Here is a 9969-nt window from a genome sequence, read left to right as displayed (position 1 = left end):
TGAGCCCCATGTTAAATGTCTCAAATTTGAAAGCACTATATTTCTAAAACTATGAAACATTTCAAAGATTCCTTTTCAGGCAAACATGTCCACCGTAAGATGAACCTAAGTAGGCTAGAATGGGGTTGCTAGGTGTAAGTATGTAGGACTAGTAGCATGCCAAATTTTGTGCTATTGCCATAGAGAATGCATTGGGCGTTTAAGTTAAATAACTCATAAACTACAAAACCTAAAAATAAAAAAAAGTTCCAGCATGTGTCTCCACAGTTAGCTGAATAATAAAAAGTGTGAATGGAGTTTATAGGTGAAAGTGACTTTTGACGTGCCTATAGAGCTGCCATTGAGCCCCATGTTAAATGTCTCAAATTTGAAAGCACTATATTTCTAAAACTATGAAACATTTCAAAGATTCCTTTTCAGGCAAACATGTCCACCGTAAGATGAACCTAAGTAGGCTAGAATGGGGTTGCTAGGTGTAAGTATGTAGGACTAGTAGCATGCCAAATTTTGTGCTATTGCCATAGAGAATGCATTGGGCGTTTAAGTTAAATAACTCATAAACTACAAAACCTAAAAATAAAAAAAAGTTCCAGCATGTGTCTCCACAGTTAGCTGAATAATAAAAAGTGTGAATGGAGTTTCTAGGTGAAAGTGACTTTTGACGTGCCTATAGAGCTGCCATTGAGCCCCATGTTAAATGTCTCAAATTTGAAAGCACTATATTTCTAAAACTATGAAACATTTCAAAGATTCCTTTTCAGGCAAACATGTCCACCGTAAGATGAACCTAAGTAGGCTAGAATGGGGTTGCTAGGTGTAAGTATGTAGGACTAGTAGCATGCCAAATGTTGTGCTATTGCCATAGAGAATGCATTGGGCGTTTAAGTTAAATAACTCATAAACTACAAAACCTAAAAATAAAAAAAAGTTCCAGCATGTGTCTCCACAGTTAGCTGAATAATAAAAAGTGTGAATGGAGTTTCTAGGTGAAAGTGACTTTTGACGTGCCTATAGAGCTGCCATTGAGCCCCATGTTAAATGTCTCAAATTTGAAAGCACTATATTTCTAAAACTATGAAACATTTCAAAGATTCCTTTTCAGGCAAACATGTCCACCGTAAGATGAACCTAAGTAGGCTAGAATGGGGTTGCTAGGTGTAAGTATGTAGGACTAGTAGCATGCCAAATTTTGTGCTATTGCCATAGAGAATGCATTGGGCGTTTAAGTTAAATAACTCATAAACTACAAAACATAAAAATAAAAAAAAGTTCCAGCATGTGTCTCCACAGTAAGCTGAATAATAAAAAGTGTGAATGGAGTTTCTAGGTGAAAGTGACTTTTGACGTGCCTATAGAGCTGCCATTGAGCCCCATGTTAAATGTCTCAAATTTGAAAGCACTATATTTCTAAAACTATGAAACATTTCAAAGATTCCTTTTCAGGCAAACATGTCCACCGTAAGATGAACCTAAGTAGGCTAGAATGGGGTTGCTAGGTGTAAGTATGTAGGACTAGTAGCATGCCAAATGTTGTGCTATTGCCATAGAGAATGCATTGGGCGTTTAAGTTAAATAACTCATAAACTACAAAACCTAAAAATAAAAAAAAGTTCCAGCATGTGTCTCCACAGTTAGCTGAATAATAAAAAGTGTGAATGGAGTTTCTAGGTGAAAGTGACTTTTGACGTGCCTATAGAGCTGCCATTGAGCCCCATGTTAAATGTCTCAAATTTGAAAGCACTATATTTCTAAAACTATGAAACATTTCAAAGATTCCTTTTCAGGCAAACATGTCCACCGTAAGATGAACCTAAGTAGGCTAGAATGGGGTTGCTAGGTGTAAGTATGTAGGACTAGTAGCATGCCAAATTTTGTGCTATTGCCATAGAGAATGCATTGGGCGTTTAAGTTAAATAACTCATAAACTACAAAACATAAAAAATAAAAAAAAGTTCCAGCATGTGTCTCCACAGTAAGCTGAATAATAAAAAGTGTGAATGGAGTTTCTAGGTGAAAGTGACTTTTGACGTGCCTATAGAGCTGCCATTGAGCCCCATGTTAAATGTCTCAAATTTGAAAGCACTATATTTCTAAAACTATGAAACATTTCAAAGATTCCTTTTCAGGCAAACATGTCCACCGTAAGATGAACCTAAGTAGGCTAGAATGGGGTTGCTAGGTGTAAGTATGTAGGACTAGTAGCATGCCAACTTTTGTGCTATTGCCATAGAGAATGCATTGGGCGTTTAAGTTAAATAACTCATAAACTACAAAACATAAAAATAAAAAAAAGTTCCAGCATGTGTCTCCACAGTAAGCTGAATAATAAAAAGTGTGAATGGAGTTTCTAGGTGAAAGTGACTTTTGACGTGCCTATAGAGCTGCCATTGAGCCCCATGTTAAATGTCTCAAATTTGAAAGCACTATATTTCTAAAACTATGAAACATTTCAAAGATTCCTTTTCAGGCAAACATGTCCACCGTAAGATGAACCTAAGTAGGCTAGAATGGGGTTGCTAGGTGTAAGTATGTAGGACTAGTAGCATGCCAAATTTTGTGCTATTGCCATAGAGAATGCATTGGGCGTTTAAGTTAAATAACTCATAAACTACAAAACCTAAAAATAAAAAAAAGTTCCAGCATGTGTCTCCACAGTTAGCTGAATAATAAAAAGTGTGAATGGAGTTTCTAGGTGAAAGTGACTTTTGACGTGCCTATAGAGCTGCCATTGAGCCCCATGTTAAATGTCTCAAATTTGAAAGCACTATATTTCTAAAACTATGAAACATTTCAAAGATTCCTTTTCAGGCAAACATGTCCACCGTAAGATGAACCTAAGTAGGCTAGAATGGGGTTGCTAGGTGTAAGTATGTAGGACTAGTAGCATGCCAAATGTTGTGCTATTGCCATAGAGAATGCATTGGGCGTTTAAGTTAAATAACTCATAAACTACAAAACATAAAAATAAAAAAAAGTTCCAGCATGTGTCTCCACAGTAAGCTGAATAATAAAAAGTGTGAATGGAGTTTCTAGGTGAAAGTGACTTTTGACGTGCCTATAGAGCTGCCATTGAGCCCCATGTTAAATGTCTCAAATTTGAAAGCACTATATTTCAAAAACTATGAAACATTTCAAAGATTCCTTTTCAGGCAAACATGTCCACCGTAAGATGAACCTAAGTAGGCTAGAATGGGGTTGCTAGGTGTAAGTATGTAGGACTAGTAGCATGCCAACTTTTGTGCTATTGCCATAGAGAATGCATTGGGCGTTTAAGTTAAATAACTCATAAACTACAAAACATAAAAATAAAAAAAAGTTCCAGCATGTGTCTCCACAGTAAGCTGAATAATAAAAAGTGTGAATGGAGTTTATAGGTGAAAGTGACTTTTGACGTGCCTATAGAGCTGCCATTGAGCCCCATGTTAAATGTCTCAAATTTGAAAGCACTATATTTCTAAAACTATGAAACATTTCAAAGATTCCTTTTCAGGCAAACATGTCCACCGTAAGATGAACCTAAGTAGGCTAGAATGGGGTTGCTAGGTGTAAGTATGTAGGACTAGTAGCATGCCAAATTTTGTGCTATTGCCATAGAGAATGCATTGGGCGTTTAAGTTAAATAACTCATAAACTGCAAAACCTAAAAATAAAAAAAAGTTCCAGCATGTGTCTCCACAGTTAGCTGAATAATAAAAAGTGTGAATGGAGTTTCTAGGTGAAAGTGACTTTTGACGTGCCTATAGAGCTGCCATTGAGCCCCATGTTAAATGTCTCAAATTTGAAAGCACTATATTTCTAAAACTATGAAACATTTCAAAGATTCCTTTTCAGGCAAACATGTCCACCGTAAGATGAACCTAAGTAGGCTAGAATGGGGTTGCTAGGTGTAAGTATGTAGGACTAGTAGCATGCCAAATTTTGTGCTATTGCCATAGAGAATGCATTGGGCGTTTAAGTTAAATACCTCATAAACTACAAAACATAAAAATAAAAAAAAGTTCCAGCATGTGTCTCCACAGTAAGCTGAATAATAAAAAGTGTGAATGGAGTTTCTAGGTGAAAGTGACTTTTGACGTGCCTATAGAGCTGCCATTGAGCCCCATGTTAAATGTCTCAAATTTGAAAGCACTATATTTCTAAAACTATGAAACATTTCAAAGATTCCTTTTCAGGCAAACATGTCCACCGTAAGATGAACCTAAGTAGGCTAGAATGGGGTTGCTAGGTGTAAGTATGTAGGACTAGTAGCATGCCAAATTTTGTGCTATTGCCATAGAGAATGCATTGGGCGTTTAAGTTAAATAACTCATAAACTACAAAACCTAAAAATAAAATAAAAGTTCCAGCATGTGTCTCCACAGTTAGCTGAATAATAAAAAGTGTGAATGGAGTTTATAGGTGAAAGTGACTTTTGACGTGCCTATAGAGCTGCCATTGAGCCCCATGTTAAATGTCTCAAATTTGAAAGCACTATATTTCTAAAACTATGAAACATTTCAAAGATTCCTTTTCAGGCAAACATGTCCACCGTAAGATGAACCTAAGTAGGCTAGAATGGGGTTGCTAGGTGTAAGTATGTAGGACTAGTAGCATGCCAAATTTTGTGCTATTGCCATAGAGAATGCATTGGGCGTTTAAGTTAAATAACTCATAAACTACAAAACCTAAAAATAAAAAAAAGTTCCAGCATGTGTCTCCACAGTTAGCTGAATAATAAAAAGTGTGAATGGAGTTTCTAGGTGAAAGTGACTTTTGACGTGCCTATAGAGCTGCCATTGAGCCCCATGTTAAATGTCTCAAATTTGAAAGCACTATATTTCTAAAACTATGAAACATTTCAAAGATTCCTTTTCAGGCAAACATGTCCACCGTAAGATGAACCTAAGTAGGCTAGAATGGGGTTGCTAGGTGTAAGTATGTAGGACTAGTAGCATGCCAAATGTTGTGCTATTGCCATAGAGAATGCATTGGGCGTTTAAGTTAAATAACTCATAAACTACAAAACCTAAAAATAAAAAAAAGTTCCAGCATGTGTCTCCACAGTTAGCTGAATAATAAAAAGTGTGAATGGAGTTTCTAGGTGAAAGTGACTTTTGACGTGCCTATAGAGCTGCCATTGAGCCCCATGTTAAATGTCTCAAATTTGAAAGCACTATATTTCTAAAACTATGAAACATTTCAAAGATTCCTTTTCAGGCAAACATGTCACCGTAAGATGAACCTAAGTAGGCTAGAATGGGGTTGCTAGGTGTAAGTATGTAGGACTAGTAGCATGCCAAATTTTGTGCTATTGCCATAGAGAATGCATTGGGCGTTTAAGTTAAATAACTCATAAACTACAAAACATAAAAATAAAAAAAAGTTCCAGCATGTGTCTCCACAGTAAGCTGAATAATAAAAAGTGTGAATGGAGTTTCTAGGTGAAAGTGACTTTTGACGTGCCTATAGAGCTGCCATTGAGCCCCATGTTAAATGTCTCAAATTTGAAAGCACTATATTTCTAAAACTATGAAACATTTCAAAGATTCCTTTTCAGGCAAACATGTCCACCGTAAGATGAACCTAAGTAGGCTAGAATGGGGTTGCTAGGTGTAAGTATGTAGGACTAGTAGCATGCCAAATGTTGTGCTATTGCCATAGAGAATGCATTGGGCGTTTAAGTTAAATAACTCATAAACTACAAAACCTAAAAATAAAAAAAAGTTCCAGCATGTGTCTCCACAGTTAGCTGAATAATAAAAAGTGTGAATGGAGTTTCTAGGTGAAAGTGACTTTTGACGTGCCTATAGAGCTGCCATTGAGCCCCATGTTAAATGTCTCAAATTTGAAAGCACTATATTTCTAAAACTATGAAACATTTCAAAGATTCCTTTTCAGGCAAACATGTCCACCGTAAGATGAACCTAAGTAGGCTAGAATGGGGTTGCTAGGTGTAAGTATGTAGGACTAGTAGCATGCCAAATTTTGTGCTATTGCCATAGAGAATGCATTGGGCGTTTAAGTTAAATAACTCATAAACTACAAAACATAAAAAATAAAAAAAAGTTCCAGCATGTGTCTCCACAGTAAGCTGAATAATAAAAAGTGTGAATGGAGTTTCTAGGTGAAAGTGACTTTTGACGTGCCTATAGAGCTGCCATTGAGCCCCATGTTAAATGTCTCAAATTTGAAAGCACTATATTTCTAAAACTATGAAACATTTCAAAGATTCCTTTTCAGGCAAACATGTCCACCGTAAGATGAACCTAAGTAGGCTAGAATGGGGTTGCTAGGTGTAAGTATGTAGGACTAGTAGCATGCCAACTTTTGTGCTATTGCCATAGAGAATGCATTGGGCGTTTAAGTTAAATAACTCATAAACTACAAAACATAAAAATAAAAAAAAGTTCCAGCATGTGTCTCCACAGTAAGCTGAATAATAAAAGGTGTGAATGGAGTTTCTAGGTGAAAGTGACTTTTGACGTGCCTATAGAGCTGCCATTGAGCCCCATGTTAAATGTCTCAAATTTGAAAGCACTATATTTCTAAAACTATTAAACATTTCAAAGATTCCTTTTCAGGCAAACATGTCCACTGTAAGATGAACCTAAGTAGGCTAGAATGGGGTTGCTAGGTGTAAGTATGTAGGACTAGTAGCATGCCAAATTTTGTGCTATTGCCATAGAGAATGCATTGGGCGTTTAAGTTAAATAACTCATAAACTACAAAACATAAAAATAAAAAAAAGTTCCAGCATGTGTCTCCACAGTAAGCTGAATAATAAAAAGTGTGAATGGAGTTTCTAGGTGAAAGTGACTTTTGACGTGCCTATAGAGCTGCCATTGAGCCCCATGTTAAATGTCTCAAATTTGAAAGCACTATATTTCTAAAACTATGAAACATTTCAAAGATTCCTTTTCAGGCAAACATGTCCACCGTAAGATGAACCTAAGTAGGCTAGAATGGGGTTGCTAGGTGTAAGTATGTAGGACTAGTAGCATGCCAAATGTTGTGCTATTGCCATAGAGAATGCATTGGGCGTTTAAGTTAAATAACTCATAAACTACAAAACCTAAAAATAAAAAAAAGTTCCAGCATGTGTCTCCACAGTTAGCTGAATAATAAAAAGTGTGAATGGAGTTTCTAGGTGAAAGTGACTTTTGACGTGCCTATAGAGCTGCCATTGAGCCCCATGTTAAATGTCTCAAATTTGAAAGCACTATATTTCTAAAACTATGAAACATTTCAAAGATTCCTTTTCAGGCAAACATGTCCACCGTAAGATGAACCTAAGTAGGCTAGAATGGGGTTGCTAGGTGTAAGTATGTAGGACTAGTAGCATGCCAAATTTTGTGCTATTGCCATAGAGAATGCATTGGGCGTTTAAGTTAAATAACTCATAAACTACAAAACATAAAAAATAAAAAAAAGTTCCAGCATGTGTCTCCACAGTAAGCTGAATAATAAAAAGTGTGAATGGAGTTTCTAGGTGAAAGTGACTTTTGACGTGCCTATAGAGCTGCCATTGAGCCCCATGTTAAATGTCTCAAATTTGAAAGCACTATATTTCTAAAACTATGAAACATTTCAAAGATTCCTTTTCAGGCAAACATGTCCACCGTAAGATGAACCTAAGTAGGCTAGAATGGGGTTGCTAGGTGTAAGTATGTAGGACTAGTAGCATGCCAACTTTTGTGCTATTGCCATAGAGAATGCATTGGGCGTTTAAGTTAAATAACTCATAAACTACAAAACATAAAAATAAAAAAAAGTTCCAGCATGTGTCTCCACAGTAAGCTGAATAATAAAAGGTGTGAATGGAGTTTCTAGGTGAAAGTGACTTTTGACGTGCCTATAGAGCTGCCATTGAGCCCCATGTTAAATGTCTCAAATTTGAAAGCACTATATTTCTAAAACTATTAAACATTTCAAAGATTCCTTTTCAGGCAAACATGTCCACTGTAAGATGAACCTAAGTAGGCTAGAATGGGGTTGCTAGGTGTAAGTATGTAGGACTAGTAGCATGCCAAATTTTGTGCTATTGCCATAGAGAATGCATTGGGCGTTTAAGTTAAATAACTCATAAACTACAAAACATAAAAATAAAAAAAAGTTCCAGCATGTGTCTCCACAGTAAGCTGAATAATAAAAAGTGTGAATGGAGTTTCTAGGTGAAAGTGACTTTTGACGTGCCTATAGAGCTGCCATTGAGCCCCATGTTAAATGTCTCAAATTTGAAAGCACTATATTTCTAAAACTATGAAACATTTCAAAGATTCCTTTTCAGGCAAACATGTCCACCGTAAGATGAACCTAAGTAGGCTAGAATGGGGTTGCTAGGTGTAAGTATGTAGGACTAGTAGCATGCCAAATTTTGTGCTATTGCCATAGAGAATGCATTGGGCGTTTAAGTTAAATAACTCATAAACTACAAAACCTAAAAATAAAAAAAAGTTCCAGCATGTGTCTCCACAGTTAGCTGAATAATAAAAAGTGTGAATGGAGTTTCTAGGTGAAAGTGACTTTTGACGTGCCTATAGAGCTGCCATTGAGCCCCATGTTAAATGTCTCAAATTTGAAAGCACTATATTTCTAAAACTATGAAACATTTCAAAGATTCCTTTTCAGGCAAACATGTCCACCGTAAGATGAACCTAAGTAGGCTAGAATGGGGTTGCTAGGTGTAAGTATGTAGGACTAGTAGCATGCCAAATGTTGTGCTATTGCCATAGAGAATGCATTGGGCGTTTAAGTTAAATAACTCATAAACTACAAAACATAAAAATAAAAAAAAGTTCCAGCATGTGTCTCCACAGTAAGCTGAATAATAAAAAGTGTGAATGGAGTTTCTAGGTGAAAGTGACTTTTGACGTGCCTATAGAGCTGCCATTGAGCCCCATGTTAAATGTCTCAAATTTGAAAGCACTATATTTCAAAAACTATGAAACATTTCAAAGATTCCTTTTCAGGCAAACATGTCCACCGTAAGATGAACCTAAGTAGGCTAGAATGGGGTTGCTAGGTGTAAGTATGTAGGACTAGTAGCATGCCAACTTTTGTGCTATTGCCATAGAGAATGCATTGGGCGTTTAAGTTAAATAACTCATAAACTACAAAACATAAAAATAAAAAAAAGTTCCAGCATGTGTCTCCACAGTAAGCTGAATAATAAAAAGTGTGAATGGAGTTTCTAGGTGAAAGTGACTTTTGACGTGCCTATAGAGCTGCCATTGAGCCCCATGTTAAATGTCTCAAATTTGAAAGCACTATATTTCTAAAACTATGAAACATTTCAAAGATTCCTTTTCAGGCAAACATGTCCACCGTAAGATGAACCTAAGTAGGCTAGAATGGGGTTGCTAGGTGTAAGTATGTAGGACTAGTAGCATGCCAAATTTTGTGCTATTGCCATAGAGAATGCATTGGGCGTTTAAGTTAAATAACTCATAAACTACAAAACATAAAAATAAAAAAAAGTTCCAGCATGTGTCTCCACAGTAAGCTGAATAATAAAAAGTGTGAATGGAGTTTCTAGGTGAAAGTGACTTTTGACGTGCCTATAGAGCTGCCATTGAGCCCCATGTTAAATGTCTCAAATTTGAAAGCACTATATTTCTAAAACTATGAAACATTTCAAAGATTCCTTTTCAGGCAAACATGTCCACCGTAAGATGAACCTAAGTAGGCTAGAATGGGGTTGCTAGGTGTAAGTATGTAGGACTAGTAGCATGCCAAATTTTGTGCTATTGCCATAGAGAATGCATTGGGCGTTTAAGTTAAATAACTCATAAACTACAAAACATAAAAAATAAAAAAAAGTTCCATCATGTGTCTCCACAGTAAGCTGAATAATAAAAAGTGTGAATGGAGTTTCTAGGTGAAAGTGACTTTTGACGTGCCTATAGAGCTGCCATTGAGCCCCATGTTAAATGTCTCAAATTTGAAAGCACTATATTTCTAAAACTATGAAACATTTCAAAGATTCCTTTT

This window comes from Protomyctophum parallelum (genome assembly GCF_964188405.1).
Source record: "Protomyctophum parallelum genome assembly, chromosome: 16".
Classification (NCBI taxonomy): Eukaryota; Metazoa; Chordata; class Actinopteri; order Myctophiformes; family Myctophidae; genus Protomyctophum; species Protomyctophum parallelum.
This window is presented reverse-complemented; position numbering follows the sequence as displayed.